The 21,494-nt window shown below is 43.4% G+C and overlaps 2 pseudogenes across 1 annotated transcript; one reads left to right on the top strand and one right to left on the bottom strand.

The window, feature by feature from the left end:
* Nucleotides 1-4,475: 4,475 nt before the first annotated feature.
* Nucleotides 4,476-6,217, top strand: LOC100586879 (annotated as a pseudogene). Its single transcript, XR_004031749.1, has one exon. The product of XR_004031749.1 is annotated as an elongation factor 1-alpha 1 pseudogene (transcript).
* A 14,319-nt stretch (nucleotides 6,218-20,536) lies between these two features.
* LOC115836846 lies at nucleotides 20,537-20,606 on the bottom strand (annotated as a pseudogene).
* Nucleotides 20,607-21,494: the final 888 nt, after the last annotated feature.

Here is a 21,494-nt window from a genome sequence, read left to right as displayed (position 1 = left end):
TACAACGCCTGAGCTAGACACAAAGGTTCTCCACATCTCCACCAGATTAGCTAGATACAGAGTGTCCATTGGTGCATTCACAAATCCTGAGCTAGACACAGGGTGCTGATTGGTGTGTTTACAAACCTTGAGCTAGATACAGAGTGCAGACTGGTGTATTTACAATCCCTGAGCTAGACATGAAGGTTCTCACGTCCCCACCAGACTCAGGAGCCCAGGGGCTTCATCCAGTGGATCCCACACAGGGGCTGCAGGTGGAGCTGCCTGCCAGTCCCGTCCGTGCGCCCGCACGCCTCAGCCCTTGGGTGGTTGATGGGACTCTGTGCTGTGGAGCAGGGGGCGGCGCTTGTGGCAGAGGCTTGGGCCGCACAGGAGCCCACAGAGGGGTGAGGCTCAGGCATGGCGGGCTGCAGGTCCTGAGCCCTGCCCTGCGGGAAGGCAGCTAAGGCCCAGCGAGAAATTGAGCACAGCAGCTGCTGGCCCGGTTGCTAAGCTCCTCACTGCCCGGGGCCGGCGGGCTGGCCGGCCGCTCCAAGTGCAGGTCCTGCCGGGCCCACGCCCACCCAGAACTTGTGCTGGCCCGCAAGCACCGCTCGCAGCCCCGGTTCCCGCCTGCACCTCTCCCTCCACACCTCCTCGCAAGCTGGGGAGCCGGCTCCAGCCTTGGCCAGCCCAGAAAGGGGCTCCCACAGTGCAGCGGCAGGTGAGGGGCTCCTCAGGTGCCCCCAGAGTAAGAGCCTAGGCAGAGGAGGCGCCAAGAGCGAGCGAGGGCTGTGAGGACTGCCAGCACGCTATCACCTCTCACTAGGGACCTAGGCAGGGCACTACAGCTCACATTACACTTCCTACTTGGAAATGATGATTTTTTTTGCTTGTTTGTTTGGTTAAAGATACGTCTCCCTGTGTCTCCCAACCTGGAGTGCAGTGGCATGATCATAGCACAGGACAGCCTAGAACTCCTGGCCTCAAGCAATCCTCCTGCCTCAGCCTGTCTAGTAGCTCAGACTACAGGTGCACACTACCGTGCCTGCCTTTCCATGATTTTTTTTAATGGAATCCTATTTATAGGGACTGAATGGTCCTAGTAATAAGGTAAAGTTAACATTTTTCTAATAATTATCTGGAAGTGCTCTGGGAACTTGATGTATTGTTTTTATGCATGAAATTTTGGCCTGTGACTCCATGAAGTTAGTGTCAGTTGTTAATTTTAAATTTCTGTTGCTCTAGAAGGTGTTAGTGGATTGTCTGGGGTAAGGAGGAATAGGTGGAAAGAGAAGGAGGAATCTCCCTAATTATTTACATCTTCTTTCAGGCAACATTCCTTAACTCCACACAGAAACAAGGTGAGGGGCCAGGGCTGACACTAGCAAGACCCCTAAGGACCTGGGGCCCGGGGGCAGCAGGGGGATTGGGGCAGGGGTGGGGAAGGGGTCTGACTTTCTGGCAATGCCTTTAGCAGGTTGCTGTTCTCTTAGAAATACAGCTCAGACTTTTCCAAAACAGTTTAGAAGCTATGATTAAGTAAAAAATAACTCTTTTTTTTTTTTTTAAAAAAAGCATGGATAGGTCTGTCACAGTGGCTCATGCCTATTATCCCAGCACTTTAGGAGGCCAAGGTGGGAGGATTGATTGAGCTCAGGAGTTTGAGACCAGCCTGGGCAATGTAGGAAGATTCTATCCGTACAGAAAATAAAAAAGTAAAAATTAGCCAGGCGTAGTGGTGCTTGCCTGTAAGTCTTAGCTACTCAGGAGGCTGAGGTTGGAGGATCACTTGAGTCCAGGAGGTAGAGGCTGCCATGAACCCTGATTGTGCCACTACACTCCAGCCTGCACAATAGAGTGAGACCCTGCCTCATAAAAAAAATTAGTAAAAAGTATTTCTTCCAAAGGTCTCTGGGCTCACTTGGATTACGGGTTCAGTCATTTCTAAGCATTTCGTGCAGCCTCAGAAACTCAATAGTCAATTATTTCCATGAGTAAAAAGCTTAAAGATGAAGAGAACAAGAGAGGGAAGGATAAAAGGGCACCAAAGGGCCATTTTCATTTGCTCCTAAATAATGTGAATGATATTAAGTCTGCTCTAAATGGTTCCAGAATGCATTTATCTTACCCCATCTTTGTGTCAGTTGCCCAGTCAATGTATTTTGTCTGAAATGTAATCATTCTTGACTCCTTCATGTCTTTCTATCCCCAGTCAATTAATCCAATAAACATTTATTGAGGCATTTGTATGTACAGATGCTCTTCCACTTAAGATGGGGTTACATCCTGATAAAACCCATCACACATTGAAAATGCCATAAGTTGAAAATGCATTTAATACACCTAACCTACAAAACATCATAGCTTAGTCTAGCCTACCCTAAACATGCGCAGAACATTTATATTAGCCTATGGTTGGGAAAATCATCTAACACAAAACCTATTTCATGATAAAGTATTGAATATCTCATGTAATTTTTTGAATACTATACTGAAAGTGAAAAACGGAATGGTTGTATGGGTCCCTAAAGTACAGTTTCTACTCACATGTATTGCTTTCACAGCACTGTAAAGTTGAAAAATTTAAATCGAACTTTGATAAGTCAACGACTGTCTGTACAAGGTAACATACAAGAGCCTATGATAAAGAAAATACTGATAGAACATCGTCCCTGATTTTGTATGATCCTGAGGGGGAGGTTGACACATATACAACTTTTAATAAAACCCACACAATACCTAATAACAGAGGGCAAAGAACCATGAAAGTAGAGACAAGGGGAGTGAAAATTCCACTCAGTATGTTTACTGTGATTAATTCTCAAGTTGTTCCTAATCCACTAAAGTCAACTGACCCTTGGGGTGAAGTGATGTTCAGTTAATGAGTCAATTCCCTGGAACCTTTCAACAATATGGCGCACCAAAGCCCTGCATGTATAAGAATGGGCCTTTCTGAATACATTCTGTGAAAATTTTATACCCCAATCTGATTTATATCATATCATTTTATGTAACAAATAATTAGCTACAAAGGTATCCATGGCACAAGGCTTCTTGCTTTTGCCCCTGAAAAGAAACCACATCATAATTGCCAGGTATCCTTGGTGATTATTCATAAAATCTTTGAACTTGCCTTTCACAAAATAGAGAGGGGCATTCTCTTGACATTGTATGATGTTTTGCCTCTTATTGCAAGAATGCATTGCATGCTCCCTGAAATATTTTAACAGTCCCAACTCTTCCAAATTGCTCAATCCCTATATGACAAAGCAAAATAATTTAAATATTGTTTCAATAATAAAAGTTTACCAAAATATCTTGCATTATTTGTATTAAAAGAAACAATCTGTAAAACATGTATTGAACCTTATTTGAAATAACGTGCCACAAACAATTTCTCTGACAGCTCAAGCCTGTTCTATTCAAGCAGGCTCTCAAGACCCAACAAGTCATCTGGTGACTTAGGCAACTCCTGAGAAGAAATAAAATGCTCTGTCCAACTTGTGTTTCTGAAGCATTTACTGGGTGTGTAGCATTTTGTAATCTAGCTGGATTCTTTTTGCAAAACATGCAACAAAGAATTTAATCAGCAAAGCAAAACCGGTTTGTGGCATTCCAGAGGGGTTCTCTAATCCAAATATAAATTATGCAAGTTCCAACCAATCTAGCAAATCACAAATGAACATGGTAAGGATTGTGATTGACCAATTACAAGTCTAATGGTAGGTCAGGCACAATGGTTCACATCTGTAATCCCAGCACTTTGCGAGCCAAGGTGGGTGGATTGCTTGAGCTCATGAGTTCAAGACCAGCCTGGGCAACATGGTGAAACCCCGTCTCTATTAATCAATTGGGATCGATTCAGTGGGCAGTTCGTTTAGATGAACTTTATGCAGTATTCAAGTTATTAAGAAAATTATAGGCTGGGCATGGTGGCCTAACAAAGAAGAGATGGGTTCTTGCTGTATTGTTCAGGCTGAAGTGTAGTGACTATTCACATGTGCAATTAGGGTGCACTACACCCTTGAACTCCTGGGCTCAAGTGATCCTTCTGCTCCAGCCTCCCAAGCAGCCGAGATTACAGGCAGGCACCACCGCACCCAGCCTCAGCTGGCTATTTATATATACACACACATATGGAGAGGAAGAGAGGGAGAGAGATTGTCTAAGAATAAGGATATATTTTATATAACCAATCATAATATCAAACAAGAAAATTAGCATTAGTTGTATGTTATCTATGTTTGAATTTCTCCAGTTATTTAAAAAACGTCTTAGAGCTGGGTTTTATTTTTCTGAATCTGGGTTCCAAGCAAGATTTGTACATTGCATTTGATTATTTCTCTTTAATTCTTAATCTACAACAATTTTTCTGCCTAAAAATATTTCTATGATAATGACATTTTTCCCAATAGTCTTAAACAATGTCCCACATTCTTGACTTTTCTACTTTTTTCATTATTAGGTTTAGGTTAATAAAGTTTGGTGCTTTTTCACAATGGGTTTGCTGCCAGGACACAGGTGTCGTGAAAACTACCCCTAAAAGCCAAAATGGGAAAGGAAAAGACTCATATCAACATTGTCGGCATTGGACATGTAGATTCGGGCAAGTCCACCACTACTGGCCATCTGATCTATAAATGCGGTGGCATTGACAAAAGAACCATTGAAAAATTTGAGAAGGAGGCTGCTGAGATGGGAAAGGGCTCCTTCAAGTATGCCTGGGTCTTGGATAAACTGAAAGCTGAGTGTAAACGTGGTATCACCATTGATATCGCCTTGTGGAAATTTGAGACCAGCAAGTACTATGTGACCATCACTGATGCCCCAGGACACAGAGACTTCATCAAAAACATGATTACAGGGACATCTCAGGCTGACTGTGCTGTCGTGATTGTTGCTGCTGGTGTTGGTAAATTTGAAGCTGGTATCTCCAAGAATGGGCAGACCCGAGAGCGTGCCCTTCTGCCTTACACACTGGGTGTGAAACAATTAATTGTTGGTGTTAACAAAATGGATTCCACTGAGCCACCCTACAGCCAGAAGAGATACGAGGAAATTGTTAAGGAAGTCACCACTTACAGTAAGAAAATTGGCTACAACCCCGACACAGTAGCATTTGTGCCAATTTCTGGTTGGAATGGTGACAACATGCTGGAGCCAAGTGCTAACATGCCTTGGTTCAAGGGATGGAAAGTCACCCGTAAGGATTGCAATGCCAGTGAAGCCACACTGCTTGAGACTCTGGACTGCATCCTACCACCAACTCGTCCAACTGACAAGCCCTTGCACCTGCCTCTCCAGGATGTCTACAAAATTGGTGGTATTGGTACTGTTCCTGTTGGCCGAGTAGAGACTGGTGTTCTCAAACCTGGTATGGTGGTCACCTTTGCTCCAGTCAACGTTACAACGGAAGTAAAATCTGTCAAAATGCACCATGAAGCTTTGAGTGAAGCTCTTCCTGGGGACAATGTGGGCTTCAATGTCAAGAATGTGTCTGTCAAGGATGTTCATCGTGGCAACGTTGCTGGTGACAGCAAAAATGACCCACCAATGGAAGCAGCTGGCTTCACTGCTCAGGTGATTATCCTGAACCATCCAGGGCAAATAAGCACTGGCTATGCCCCTGTATTGGATTGCCACACGGCTCACATTGCATGCAAGTTTGCTGAGCTGAAAGAAAAGATTGATCGTCGTTCTGGTAAAAAGCTGGAAGATGGCCCTAGATTCTTGAAGTCTGGTGATGCTGCCATTGTTGATATGGTTCCTGGCAAGCCCACGTGTGTTGAGAGCTTCTCAGACTATCCACCTTTGGGTCGTTTCGCTGTTCGTGATACGAGACAGACAGTTGCGGTGGGTGTCATCAAAGCAGTGGACAAGAAGGCTGCTGGAGCTGGCAAGGTCACCAAGTCTGCCCAGAAAGCTCAGAAGGCTAAATGAATATTATCCCTAATACCTGCCACCCCACTCTTAATCAGTGATGGAAGAATGGGCTCAGAACTATTTGTTTCAATTGGCCATTTAAGTTTAGTAGTAAAAGACTGGTTAATGATAACAATGCATCGTAAAACCTTCAGAAGGAAAGGAGAATGTTTTGTGGACCACTTTGGTTTTCTTTTTTGCGTGTGGCAGTTTTAAGTTATTAGTTTTTAAAATCAGTACTGTTTAATGGAAACAACTTGACCAAAAATTTGTCACAGAATTTTGAGACCCATTAAAAAAGTTTAATGAGAAATAAATAAATAAATAAAGTTTGGCAAAATACTTTTATTACTGTCGAAGTAATGTTTAAAGTGAAATTTTGAATTTTCTTTGCTTGATATTATGGCTTCCCCCAAATTCTAGTGTATAGAAACTTTGGTTTAAAAAAAGTATTTATATAGGCCAGGCGCGGTGGCTCACGCTTGTAATCCCAGCACTTTGGGAGGCGGAGGTGGGCGGATCACGAGGTCAGCAGATCGAGACCATGGTGAAACCCCGTCTCTACTAAAAAAATACAAAAAATTAGCCCGGCGTCGTGGCGGGCGCCTGTAGTCCCAGCTACTCGGAGAGGCTGAGGCAGGAGAATGGCGTGAACCCGGGAGGCGGAGCTTGCAGTGAGCCGAGATTGCGCCACTGCACTCCAGCCTGGGCAACAGAGCGAGACTCCGTCTCAAAAAAAGTATTTATATAATAAACAGTATGGTCGTACTAGCAAATACAATATATGTTTCTTTAGTATATTTTGTTCTTTTGAGGACAGGAGATGTGTCTACAGACTTTCATTTCAAACTTAGCTTTGTAATACTGACTGTGATCCCAGCTACTCAGGAGGCTGAGGCAGGAGGATCTCTTGAGCCAGGAGGTCAGGGCTGCAGTGAGCTATGATTGGGTCACTGCACTCCATCCTGGGTGATGCCAGAGCAATAACCTATCTCTAGGAGAAAATAACAACAACAACAAACCACCAGTCATAGTGGCTCACTAATCCCAGCACTTTGGGAGACTGAGACAGGAGGATCGCTTGAGTCCAGGAATTCAAGACCAGCCTGGGCAACATAGTGAGACCCTGTCTCAAAAAATAAATCAAATTAGCCAGGCATGGTGGTGCATGCCTGTAGTCCCAGCTACTCAAGAAGCTGAGGTGGGAGGATCATTTGAGCCAGTCGGTTGAGGCTACAGTAAGCTGTGATCACACTACTGCACTCCAGCCTGAGCGACAGAGTAAGACTCTGTCTCTAAGAAAAAATAAAAAAAAACCAAAAAACCCCCAGTATTTCTAATACCAAGCGAATCCAGAAAATGCTGAGTATACATAGTTCCTCACTCTTGCACACACAGTGAAAACTTGTGGGCATGTTTGTACAGCTTATCATCTGTATCATGGTGAGCCCTCACAGTCACCAAGAGTATACATGGTCAAGATTAATATCAAGTAAAGGAGTCTGCAGATAAAGAAACATGTTAGTTTATGACATTCTGATCTTAGGCAATTTTTCTTAGTTACTAAAATTGCCATAACAGTGCTTTTGAGTTGTTAGTCTTCATAATTGTCTTAGTCCCTTTGGGCTACTATAACAAAATACCATTAACTGGGTGGCTTATGAAGAACTGAAATTTATTTCTCACAGTTCTGAGGACTGGAAAGTCAAGAGACTTGCTGTCTGGTGAGGGCCAACTTCTTGCTCTACAGAGAGCACCTTCTCACTGTGTCCTCACAAGGTGAAGCGGGCAAGGGAGCGCTTTCAAATCATTTTTATAAAGCCACTATAAAGGAAAAAAAGGCCAGGCACGGTGGGTCATGTCTGTAATCCCAATACTTTGGGAGGCGGAGGTGGGTGGATCACCTGAGGTCAGGAATTCGGTAACAGCCTGGCCAACATGGTGAAATCCCATCTCCACTAAAAATATAAAAATTGGCCTGGTGTGGTGGTGCATGCCTGTAATCCCAGCTACTAGGGAAGCCAAGGCACGAGAATCACTTGAACCCGGGAGGTGGAGATTGCAGTGAGTGTGCCATTGCACTCCAGCCTAGGTGACAGAGCAAGACTCCATCTCAAAAAAAAAAAAAAAAAAAGAAAAGAAAGAAAAACAAAGAAAAAAGAATTTCTCTCTACTTTCATACTCCACATGGCACACTTCCGTGACCAGATACGTGTGGGTTTTTTCCTCATAGATCAAGTGATTCTCCAGTGGACACCAACTGGGTGTCCTGTAATTCAGTTTGATTCTGACACTGTTTCAAATAGTGTGAGATCCCACAGGTTAATGGCACAGTCCCACAAGCCTGCCCCCGTTTCAGAAGCCAATCTCAGATCCAGGCCTCCAGTATTGTTGATTGACAGGTTATAAGTCATAGGATCACATCACCCACTCTTCAGGTTCCATTAATTTGCTAAATGGCTCACAGAACTCAGAAAACACTTCACTTATGTTTACCAGCTTTTTAAATTATTTATTATTTTTTACTTTTATTATACTTTAAGTTCTAGGGTACATGTGCACAACATGCAGGTTTGTTACATATGTATACATGTGCCATGTTGGTGTGCTGCACCCATTAACTCGTCATTTACATTAGGTATATCTCCTAATGCTATCCCTCCCCCCTCCCCCCACCCCATGACAGGCCCCGGTGTATGACGTTCCCCTTCCTGTGTCCAAGTGTTCTCATTGTTCAATTCCCACCTATAAGTGAGAACACACGGTGTTTGGTTTTCTGTCCTTGTGATTGTTTGCCCAGAATGATGGTTTCCAGCTTCATCCATGTCCCTACAAAGGACATGAACTCATCCTTTTTTATGGCTGCATAGTATTCCATGTTGTATATATATGTGCCACATTTTCTTAATCCAGCCTATCATTGATGGACATTTGGGTTAGTTCCAAGTCTTTGCTATTGTGAATAATGCCGCAATAAACATACGTATGCATGTGTCTTTATAGCAGCATGATTTTTAATCCTTTGGGTATATACCTAGTAATGGGATGGCTGGGTCAAATGGTATTTCTAGTTCTAGATCCATTTACCAGCTTACTTTAAAGGATACCGTGAACAGTCAGATGAAGAAGTGCAGAGGGCAAGGTATGGGGGAGGGGGTACAGAACTTCCATGGCCTTTCTGAGCACCCTCACTCCCAGCACCTCCAAGTGTTCAGCAACCTGAAACTCATAAAATATCATTGTTCAAGAGTTTTTTGGCCAGGTGCAGTGGCTCACACCTGTAATTCCAGTGCTTTGGGAAGCAGAAGCAAGAGGATTTCTTGAGCCCAGGAGTTCAAGAGAAACCTATTAGGGAGACCTCATCTCTACAGAAATTTTAAATATTAGCCAGGCATAGTGGTGCATGCCCATAGTCCCAGGTACTCAGAAGGCTGAGATAGGAAGATCACTTGAGCCCAAGAGGTTGAGTCTGCAGTGAGCTCTGATTGTGCCACTGCACTCCAGCCTGGGCAACAGAGTGAGACCCTGTCTCAAAAAAAGAGTTTTTAAAATAAAGTTTAATCTCCAGTGGCCCCCATTTCCTGCAGGTTAGTGGGTGGGGCTGAAGTTCTGACCCTCTACTCATCTAATCCCGTGTTCTTTCTGGTGAGCAGCCGGGCGATAAAACTATCTAGGGACCCCACCCTAAGTCATCTTGTCAGCATAAACTCAGGTGTTATCAAAGGGGCTCATTATAAATAACAAAAGACACTAGGGAAATTCTAAGTTTTAGAGCTCTGTAACAGGAACCAGAGACAAAGGCCAAATACATTTCATATTACACCACAGTCAGTAATTCCATCCACAAGGGCTCTACTCTCATGATGTAATCATCTCCTAAGGGCCTTACCTCCTAATACCATCACCTTGGGGGTTAGGATTTCAACATTTAAATTTGGCAGAGGGACACTGAGAATCCATTCCCACACTGCTATAAATATACTACCTGGGTCTGGATCTGGGTAATTTATAAAGGAAAGAGGTTGAATTGACTCACAGTTCCACAAGGATAGGGAGGCCTCAGGAAACTTACAGTCATGGTGGAAGGAGAAGGGGAAATGAGGACCTTCTTCACATGGGGAGAGAGAAGTGCAATGGGGAAATGCCAGGCGCTTACAAAGCCATCAGATCTTGTGAGAACTCACTTACTATCGTAAGAACAGCTCATGGGGAGACTGTCGCCATGAGCCAATTGCCTCCCTCCCTTGACACGTGGGAATTACAGGTCCCTCCCTCAACACATGGGGATTACAATTTGAGATGAGATTTGGGTGTGGACACAAAGCCTGACCACATCAGACACACATTCAGACCATAGCAACAATTAAACCTATAGTAAGCATGATTTCCTATGATTTCTCTCGAATTTTATAGAGCTATCAATGAAGCCAAGCTGCAATTGGGGAGATTATATTTTCTTTTTCTTTACTTTTCTGGGTGTTTTTTGAGACTCTTGTCACCCAGGCTGGAGTGCAATGGCACGATCTTCGCTCACTGCTACCTCTGCCTCTGGGTTCAAGGGATTCTCCTGCCTCAGCCTCCAGAGTAGCTGAGATTACAGGCACCCACCACCATACCCGGCTAATTTTTGTACTTTTTAGTAGAGACAAGTTTTCACCATGTTGGCCAGGCTGGTCTCAAACTCCTGACCTCAGGTGATCCGCCTGCCTCAGCCTCCCAAAGTGCTGGGATTGCAGGCGTGAGCCACCTCACCTAGCTGGGGAAATTATATTTTTCTAATCATTAATGAATTGGCCTAAGCAACAATAGAACTGGACTCTTTGTCAATATTGTCGTTATCACTATCCAGTCATATTTACTGGATTACCAACAGGTTTAATACTCCTCTATATCATCAGGGTTTGACGGAGATCTTGAATGCCACTTTGAGGTTGTGATCTCACCATTTGTAGCATAACATTTGCCATTCACTTATACAAATGAAAATGATCCTAGAGTCATGAAACCAAAAGAAATTTCAAGAGGCTATTGGTTACATTTTACTTAGCATCAGATAGGCCAAAGCTCTCTCCTACCTACTGTTAGCAGCAGTGAATCTGGATGGGTCTGCAGCAACCTCAATTCTTGCCTCCTCAGAAGAAAGAATTTGACTAAGGGCATAAGGCAGAAAGAGAGAGACAGAGGCAAGTTTTAGAGCAGCAGTGAAAGTTCATTAAACACTTTTAGAGCAGGAGGCTGGTCGAGGTGGCTCACGCCTGTAATCCCAGAACTTTGGTGAGGCCGAGGCGGGCAGATCACGAGGTCAGGAGATCAAGACCATCCTGGCTAACATGGTGAAACCCCATCTCTACTAAAAATACAAAAAATTAGCTGGGCATGGTGGTGGGCACCTGTAGTCGCAGCTACTGGGGAGACTGAGGCAGGAGAATGGCGTGAACCTGGGAGGCAGAGCTTGTAGTGAGCCGAGATTGCGCCACTGCACTCCAGCCTGGGCAACAGAGCGAGACTGTCTCCCCTCCCAGCCAAAAACAAATTTTAGAGCAGGAATGAAAGGAAGTTAAAGTACACTTGGAAGAGGGCCAAGAAGGTGACTTGAGAGATTCAAGTGTGTGATCTGACCTTTGACTTGGGGTGTTCTACGTTAGCATTCTTCCGGGGTCTGTGTCTCTTCTCCCCTGATTCTTCCCTTGGAGTGGGCTGTCCACGTGCACAGTGGCCTGCCAGCACTTGGGAGGGGCCGCATGCACAGTACGTTTACTGGAGGTGCACACATGCTCACTTGAGGCGTCCCTTCCTTACAAGTTGAGTGCTTCTAGAGGAAGGTCATATACCAGTTGTACTCCGCCATTTTGCCTCTTAGTGGGACTCACCTAACTCCTGAGATCTTATCAGGAAGCTGCCGATCACCAGTTTCTGGTGTTTCTGTCTACTGGGAGACTGCCTTTCCCTGGTGCCAGCTGTGACCAATTATTACTTTAGCGAGACAGCTTAACAACTATCTGATCATCAACTGATGGTTGCCTAACATTCCCTATGGGGGTGGGAGGGGCCCTCTCCTGCCCTGCTCATGTCTACTATCTACTGTAACACCACCAGTTGAAAATCTACTCTTTTCTTTTTTCTTTTTTAATAGAGACAAAGTCTTGCTATGTTAGCCAGGGTGATCTTAAACTCCTAGCCTCAGGGGATCCTCCCGCCTTGGCCTCCCAAAGTGCTGAAATGACAGGTGTGAGCCACCATGCCCAGCCAAAAATCTACCCTATTTCTAATTGTCCTTTGCACAGTGCTTTTCGATGGTCTTTTGGGTAAATCATCCCATTGTGAGGATATTTACTATTTAACTTAAATTCGTTCTATATGGTAGCAAAGATATTAGCTGTCCTTCATTTGAAAGCTTTCCTCCACTTTGGGCTCACATTCTGTGCCACCGGCAGAATAAGCAAAGCCTCTTTAAGCCGAAGCTCATGGAGCTTGTTTTCCAAACCTTTAATCATTTTTATGGCTTTCCTTTAAACTCTCTCCAAGTGTTTCATCTTCTTTTCGAAGCAAAGCCGAGAATTAAATATAGTATGTGAAAGGATATGATTAGTACCAAATTTAGGAGACAATTACTGCACAGTTCTTACATTCTGAGCTCTAAGCTCTTTTGTTGATAGCTTAAAAAAATTATCAGATTTTCTAAACAACAATGAAGGTTCCAAACAGTAATCTTAAATAGTATACGGTCATATTTTAAAACTTTTTGAGCCTGGACATTGTGGCTCACTCCTGTAATCCCAAAGCAGTTTGGGAGGTCCAGGCAGGAGGATCACTTGATACCCAGGCAGTCGAGGCTGCAATGAGCAATGATTGCACCGTTGCACTCCAGCCTAAGTGACAGAATAAGACAATGTCTCAAAACAACAAAAAAGACAAAAACAAAAAACAAAATTTTTATGGCTATGATTCACTTTAGTGGGACAAAAGGACTCAAAGCCCACCTACCTGCTGAGTGTCACTTCTAGTGGAAAAGCTACTCAAACTGTAGAACAGATCTTAGAAAGAAGTGTAATGATGATTCATATTTGAACCACTATGCTTTCATGTCTTAAGGTCTAGTTATTGTAAAATTACAGGTTCAAAATAGCTGATATAAATTTACATTACTGCCTACTCTAGAATTACCAAGCAACCCACAACAGCAATCCTATCCTGATGAAGCTACTCCAAAGTACTTGATACTTAAAATTGTTGGAAAATGTTGCCTTTCATTTCATTTTACAAGAGCCAGATGTCCCCTTGCCAGCAATGCTTCATAAGAAACCTGCAACAGACACATGCATTTTCCTTCAAAACACAGATTAAAAACTTAAAAGAAAAAACAAGCACTATAAACAAAGACAGATATACCATACCTTATTTTATGAGTTAATGTATGCTTAAAATTTTATTGATAAAACATAGATCTGTTCTTATTTTCTCAGTATCATTCTGTGAACCCAAAAGTATCTGAGACAGATCTCAATCAATTTAGAAATTTTATTTTACCAAGGTTAAGGACATGCCTATGACACGGCCTTAGGTGGTATCTGCCCAAGTTGGTCAAATACAGCTTGGTTTTATACATTTTAGGGGGACATGAGACATCAATCAATACATGTAAGATGTACATTGGTTCAGTCCAGAAAGGCAGGACAACTCAAAGTGGGGAGGGGGCTTCCAGGTCATAGGTAGATTTTAAAGTTTTCTGATTGTCAATTGGTTGAAAGAATTATTGTCAATAGAAAGGAATGTATGAGTTATGAAAAGGGGTTGTTGAGACCAAGGTTTTATCATGCAGCTGAAGTCTCTAGGTAGCAGGCTTCAGAGAGAATAGATTGCAAATGTTTCTTATCAGATTTAAAGAGTCTATTCTATCAGTAATTCCAAAAAGGAGGAGGGTATAATGAGGCATGTCTGGCTCCCGCTTCCCATCATGGCCTGAACTAGTTTTTTCAGGTTTACTTTGGAACGCCCTTGGCTGAGAGGAGAGTCCATTCAGATGGTTAGGAGGGCTTAGAATTTTACTTTTGGTTTACAATTCAAAATGGAATTCAAGGAAGAAAAATACAGCTCAGTAGGAAAACAAGCTCACTTATGAATATATCAACCTTTGAAAGCAGGTACCTTAAGGAATATGCTATTTCTTGTTTAAAATGTTAACATTCTGCCAGAAGTGGCAGCTCAGGCCTGTAATCCCAACACTTTGGGAGGCTGAGGCAGGAGGACTGCTTGAGCCCAAGAGTTTGAGGCCAGCCTGGAAAACATAGGGAGACCCTTATCTCTACAAAAAAAATTTAAAAAATTTGGGCATGGTGATGCATGCCTGTGGTCTTAGCTACTCAGGAGGCCAAGGTAGGAGGATTGCTTGAGCCTGGAAGCTGGAGCCTGCAGTGAGCTATGATCATGTCCCTGTACTCTAGCCTGGGCAACAGTGAGACCCTTTCTCTAAAAATAAAAAATAAAATAAAATGTTAACATTCATACAAGCTAAGTAAAATACAGTCAATCTGGCAGGTATTTCTTACATTTAGACAAATATTCCAGATTCAAAGGAAAAACCACCATCAATAACTCATTTGAACTCAATGATGTGGACTGCAGTTTCTGTTAATACTCTCTTCCCAATGTTGCATAGCTAGTAATATGTATACTGGGTTGCCCAAACTGTATATCCTGATGTGTTGGGAGTGTATCTGGTTTTTACAAATGATTTTTTATTGTTGTTATTTTATTTTTATTTTATAGACAGGACCTCACTCTGTTGCCCAGGCTGGAGTGCAGATCATTGGTCACTGCAGCCTCCATCTCCTGGGCTCAAAGAATCCTCCTGTCTCAGCCTCCAAGTAGCTGGGATTACAGGCTCAAGCCACCATGCCCAGCTCTATTGTTGTTGTTTTTAAAGTAAAACAAAGATAGAAAAACACACAGTAGTCAAGAAATCAAATTGAGCATTAAAAAAAAAATTTCCTGAAAGTCATCATATATATTTTTAGTGATTTCCCTGAATTTTAATGTCATAAATTAGTCTTTTAGTGTACACATTTCTAAAAGAAAAGGCAAAATATGGCCAGGTATGGTATCTCACGCCTGTAATCTCAGTATTTTGGGAAGCTGAGATGGGTGGATGGGTTGAGCACAGGAGTTCCAGACCAGCCTGGGCAATACAGTGAGACCATGTATCTACCAACAAAATCCCCCAAAATTGGCTGGGCATGGTGGCACACAACTGTAATTCCAACTATTTGGTGGGCTGAGGTGGGAGGATCACTTGAGCCCAGGAGGTTGAGGCATCAGTGAGCCAGGTTCGTGTTACTCTACTTCAGCCTGCATGAAATCAAGACCCTTCTCAAACAAACAAACAAACAAAACAAATAAAGGTAAAATATATTCAATTTATTTGGTGCCTACCTGACTCTCATTTTCACAGGTTTTTGTTTGTTTGTTTGTTTGTTTTAGGTTCCAGCCAAGGCACCTGATCTTTCTTACCATATCGACTCTCTATGCACCCAGTCTCCCAACCTAGGGAATCTACTCATTGCCCACTCACCTTCTCTTAACACCCCTGCCCAGCCTCATCCCTAAGTGCTCCTTTTTTCCTTGGTTAAAAATATCTATGGCACAAAAATCTAAGAATACATGAAACCTAGGCTGGAAGAGGAACAAGGAATTTTTCTTAAGGAAAGCTAAGTGGGTTCACATAATTAAAAGCTGGAGAAAAAAGGAAGTGAGAAAAAAAAAAAAGAAAGAAAGAAAGGAAGGAGGAAGGGAAGTAGGCAGGCCAGAGAAATTGACCTGGGTATTACAGAGAGAGACTGTCTTTCTTAATTAGGGGATATGTGTGGTCAGAGGGCCTTTGGAGCCAGTGAGATGTAGAAAATTGTGAAAAAAGGAGGATTGAAGAATTATTTCTGGAATATATTTACTGGATAACTTTTTTAAATTTTTATTTTATTTTATTTTATTTTTAGAGATAGGCTTTAATTCTGTTGCCCACATTGAGTGCAGTGGCGTGATCAAGCTCACTGCTGTCTTGAACTCCTGAGTTCAAGTAGCTCTTCTGCCCTAGCATGCTGAGTAGCTGGGACTACAGGTGCAAGCCACCACACTCAGTTAATTTTTAAAATTTTTATGTAGGGATGGAGTCTTACTGTGTTGCCCAGGCTGGTCTGGAACTCCTGGCCTCAAGTGATCCTCCCACCTCAGCCTCTCAAAGTGCTGGGATTACAGGCATGAGTCACCACACCCAGCCAGCAATGGATAACTTTGAATGTTTTAGAACCTAGGCAAAGTTAAAAGACAGGAAATACTTTTAAAAACTAATATTGGCGGCTGCCTTGGCGGCTCACATCTGTAATCCCAGCACTTTGGGAAGCTAAGGCGGGAAGATCGCTTGAGGTCAAGCATTTGAGACCAGCCTGGGAAACATAGGGAGACTCTGTCTCTACAATAAAATTAGCTAGGTGTGGTGGTACACACCTGTGGTCTCAGTTACTCTGGAAGCTGAAATGAGAAGATTGCTCGAGCTCAGGAGGTCTAGGTTGCAGTGAGCTGTGATAGTGTCGCTGCACTCCAGCCTGGTTAACAGAGCAAGACCCTGTCTCACAAACAAACAAAAACATAACAAAAAGCAAAAACAAACTAATATTGGTTGTTTCAAGGACGCTGCTTTGTTTTTCTGTTTGGGGTTTTTTTCTGTTTTTTTGTTTGTTTGTTTGTTTGTTTGTTTTTGAGACAGAGTCTCACTGTGTCGCCCAGGCTGGAGTGCAATCGTGCAATTTCGGCTCGCTGCAACCTCCACCTCCTGCGTTCAAGCGATTCTTGTGCCTCAGCCTCCTGAGTAGCTGGGATTACAGCTGCCCACCACCACATCTGGCTAATTTTTGTTGTATTTTTATAGAGACAGGGTTTCACCATGTAGACCAGGCTGGTCTCGAACCTCTGACCTCAGGTGATCCACTCGCTTTGACCTCCCAAAGTGCTGGGGATTACAGGCGTGAGCCACTGCACCCGGCCAAGGATGCTTCTTTGAATTTGGCTCTGTGCCACAAGCAGTACTTTGGGCCCATAGGCCCAGCAGGAGCAGCCCTGAGCATAGCGGGGCCTTGCTCTGAACTTCCTCCACTGTGGCCTCTGGATGGGGAGATGCAGCCCAGGTACCATGCTTACCCAACAGTCACACGGACCCTGTCTAGATCAAGCTTCAAAGTACGCAGCACCCCTGACTTCCCTGCCAAATGGCCTCAGGTTGATTTACAGGGCTTGCTCCAGCTCCTTCCTGGGGGCCCTCTTCTTAAAAGCAGATGGTGCAGCCAGGCACGCACCCAAGACCCTAGAGGGTGATGCATAGCCCAGAGCTCCTGCGGGCTGGAGGGCTGGAGGCGCAGCACACGATCCGATTGCAGAGGAAGAGGAGTGCCTCATGCCGTCACCCCCTGGCTTGTCATGCTAAGGAGTCGGAGAATTAGAAACTGAAACCTGGCCTTCCACACATCCTAAAGATATGTTTATCTAGGTAGAAAGATCGAATATAATCTATTTAGCAGCATGTTAGCTTGGTTTGTATTTACGCATTTAGTCATATGGTATGTGGGCCTCCACCCATACTTGTGCCTTGGGCCCACAAATAATGGGCAGCCATGCACTTGACCAAAAAGAACCATATGCCTCCAAGATGCCTAATACCCCAAACAAACAAAAAAACAAAGCGGCATCCTTGAAACAACCAATATTAGTTTGTTTTTTGCTTTTTGTTATGTTTTTTTGTTGTTGTTGTTTTTGAGACAGGGTCTTGCTCTATTACCCAGGCTGGAGTAAGGGTAATAGTTTAAGGAATATCCTTAAAACAAAGACAGAAGCTAGGGTGTTACTTTTCTGCTATGTTTCATCTGTTTAGAAGTCCCCTTGAGGAAGCACTGTAGTCTCTAGTCTGACTGACTGACCTGCTGCCAAACCCCGCCTCCACGCCTCATACCTGCTTGATCTCGGGCAAGCTTCTTCACCTCTCTAAGACTCATCAGAAAACTTGTTGTAACAGGATTAAGTGAGAACATCCTTGGCTGGGTGTGGCAGCTCACACCTATAATCCCAACGCTTTGGGAGTCGAGGTGAAAGGATCCCCTTGAGACCAGGAGTTCAAGACCAGCCCAGGCAACCTACAACATAGCAAGATGCTGTCTGCAAAAAAAAAAATTAAAAAGAAAAAGAAAAAAAAAGATGACGTTCTTGCGGCACATTTGGTACCATGCCTGTATACCTGTATACAGCAGGTATCCATGAAAGTGGCATTTAAATACACTTCTGGCTTTGACCTATTTCCATATTCACATTTTAGGCTAAAGATTGTAGAATCGTTGAGCTGAAGGAATATGTGGTCATTTCATAGAACATACTATTTAGGAGAACAAACTTTGGAGTCAAAGAGACCAGGGTGCTCTCCTCCCTTCATCCCTGACCAGGTGGGTCGTGACGGGTAGTCACTTATCTCAGCATCCTCAGTTATAAGACGGCAGTAATAGCAGTAACTAAATCATTGTACCATTATAAGGATAAAATGAGAAAAATACACAAAAATATCACCCAGCAAGTTGATGATTTTCTCCAAGTGCTGTGCCTCAAACTTACATTGAACTTCATTCTATTTTAAATGATTTCTCTGATTTACTGAGATTCTGAATGTTGCCAAATGAAAGTGAGATTTTATTAGCCCGGTGTGGTCACCTGCCTGTGGTCCCAGCTCCTCAGGGCAGGCTGAGGTGGGCAGATTGCGTGAGCCTGAGAGTTCAGGTTGCAGTAAGCTGTTATCACGCCACTGCACTGCAGCTTGGGAGACAGAACGAGACTCTGTCTCAAAAGAAAAAAAAAAAAGCAATATTTGTAATTATTTGGTATGTTTAGAATTATTCTTAAAAATTTTTCTGTATTAAGGGAAAAACAAATATTTTTTTCCTTTCTACTCACATGCTCAATGAAACATAGAACACAGAACACACTTCTGTGATCAGGTGTAGGTTTTTCCCTACACACCAACCAACTGGTTGTCCTGTAATTCAATTCAATTCTGACACTATCTACCTGAGGTCTCAGTCCCCAAAGACTTCCCCCTTCTTTAGATCCCAATTTCAAGTCCAGGCCACCCATTCTGACTTACTAGCCACAAACCAAAGCTCCAACAGTCCCCAGTTGGGTTCAACTAATTTGCTAGGACAGCTCCCAGAACTCAGAGAAATACTTAGGTTTACCAGTTTATTATAAAGGATATTACCAAGCATACAGATGAAGACACGCAGAGGGTGAGTTTTGGAGGAGGGAGAGCAGAGCTTCCATTGTCCCAGAGTTTTTAAGGAGTTTAATCTCCAGTGCCTCTGATGACCCTTTCCCTGGAGGTCGATGGGAGGGGCTGAATGTTCTGATACCTTAAGGTTGGTGGGAGGGGCTGAATGTTCTGATACTTTAGTCCTCTAATCACTTGTTCTTTCTAGTGACTGGTTGGCCCCATCTTGAAGTTATCTAGGGACTCCACCATAAGTCACCTCATTATCATAAACTCAGGTGTGATAAAAAGTGCTTGTGGGGCCAGGCCAAGTGGCTCACGCCTGTAACCCCAGTATTATGGGAGGCTGAGGTGAGAGGATCACTTAAGCCCAGGAGTTCAAGACCAGCCTGAGCAATGTGGCGAGACCTTGTATCTTAAAAAAAAAAAAAAAAAAAAAAAAAATTAGCCATGTGTGGTGATGTGCGCCTGTAGTCCCAGCTACCCAAGAGGTTGACGTGGGAGGATCACTTAAGCCTGGGAGTCCGAGGCTGCAGTGAGCAGTTTGTGTCACTGCACTCCAGCCTGGGTGGCAGAGCAAGACCCTGTCTCAAAAAAACAAACAAACAAACAAACAAACAAACAAAAAACCCAGCAGTGGTGAATTTCCTATCACTCAGGAAATTCTGAGGTGTTCAACAACTTTATACAAGAACCAAATATTATAACAGAAGATGCTCCTATCACCATTATCACTTGGGCAATTACAAGGGATTCAGGAGCTCCATGTCAGGAATTGGGGACAAAGCCCAAATGTATTTCATATTATACCAGTTTGTCTCATTGTGCAACTGATTTTATTTTCACTGGAGAGAGTTGTGTTAACTTCGGCTTTGATTCCATTTATATGGCTGGTGCTCACCTTTCAGACTTGGGCCTTCAAATGTAAAATGTAATTATCACCCACACAAAATCATACAATTATTGTGTTGTTTCTGGCACTTTTTTTCCTTTTCTTTCATGTCAGACAGGTAATGTGCTGATGTCATAAAAAGGTTCAAGGGTGGCAGGTTTCTTTCTTTTTTTTTTGACAGAGTCTAGCTCTATTGCCCAGGCTGGAGTACAGTGGTGAGATCATGGCTCACTGCAGCCTCCACCTCCTGGGTCAAGGGATCCTCCCACTTCTGCCTCCTATATAGCTGGGACCACAGGTGCACACCATCATGTCTGGCTAATTTGTATATTCTTTGTAGAGACAAGTTCTCACTTTGTTGCCAAGGCTGGGCTGAAACTCCTGGGCTCAAGCCATCCTCCTGCCTCAGCTTCCCACAGTGCAGGGATTACAGGTGGGAGCCACCACACCTGCCAGGGTGGCACATCTCACACATGTGCATGAATACCCAGTCGTCACACCTATGAACTACCAAAGGATCTCTGGCACTTTAAAAAAAGCCCAATAAGACAACAATTTCAGTTGAAGTCACAGTAAAATGTGACAAAAGATCTGAGAAATGTGCCTACTGGAGTCTCTGAACTGTTTCTTGACCATCACACGCATCTCTCCCTTTCTTCCTGGAGGAGCACTTGACGAAGAGAGGTGAGGCCAGGTCACTCACAGACACAGCCACATGGAGCTCGACTCTGTCCTGGCAGCAGACATGTAGAGTCCAAGGCCAAGAGCAGCGGGAATAGGGACTAACGTGACATTTGGATTGGGACTGTTACAGTTTGGAGAGATTAAGGGCCAGATACTCAGATTCACTTTCTCACCCTCTTCCAAGGGCATTATTTAGTAGTCTGTTTACACATCTAGCACTTGCTTGCTCTAATAATAGCCAAGGGCCTGAATCACCCTCGTCACTGAGTGTTACACGGAGTCCTCAGCTGTTTCTCTGACTTGCATGGTTGGTGTTCAGCGCTATCTGGAAACCTTTAAGAATGTGCAGGGTAATCAGTGATTTTAATTTTAGCTATGCATGACGTGAGGGATCTTCTATGTATTTCTATTGACCTGTCTTTAAAACACGTTGTATAATGATGAGAGGAATTCCACAGAAAAACTTCAATGTGAATCCCTACGCAATACATATGTAACTATATACAAATGTGACTTAAATGTATTAATAGAAAATGTATATTACTATTATTACTGCTCTACATCAATTTTCGGATGTAATCGAGACAGATACCTGTATAAATGAGAACTTATTCCGTGGGCTTCTGGGGTACTAAGAATATTCAGTTTCTTGATCTGGGTGCTAGCTCCACAAATATGTTCAGTTTGTGAAAATTTACTAGACCAAAGACTTATAATATATGC

The sequence above is a fragment of the Nomascus leucogenys genome, chromosome 9, assembly GCF_006542625.1.
Source record: "Nomascus leucogenys isolate Asia chromosome 9, Asia_NLE_v1, whole genome shotgun sequence".
Classification (NCBI taxonomy): domain Eukaryota; kingdom Metazoa; phylum Chordata; class Mammalia; order Primates; family Hylobatidae; genus Nomascus; species Nomascus leucogenys.
Note: the sequence above shows the minus strand (reverse complement) of the source record. Positions and strands in the feature narration are given on the sequence as shown.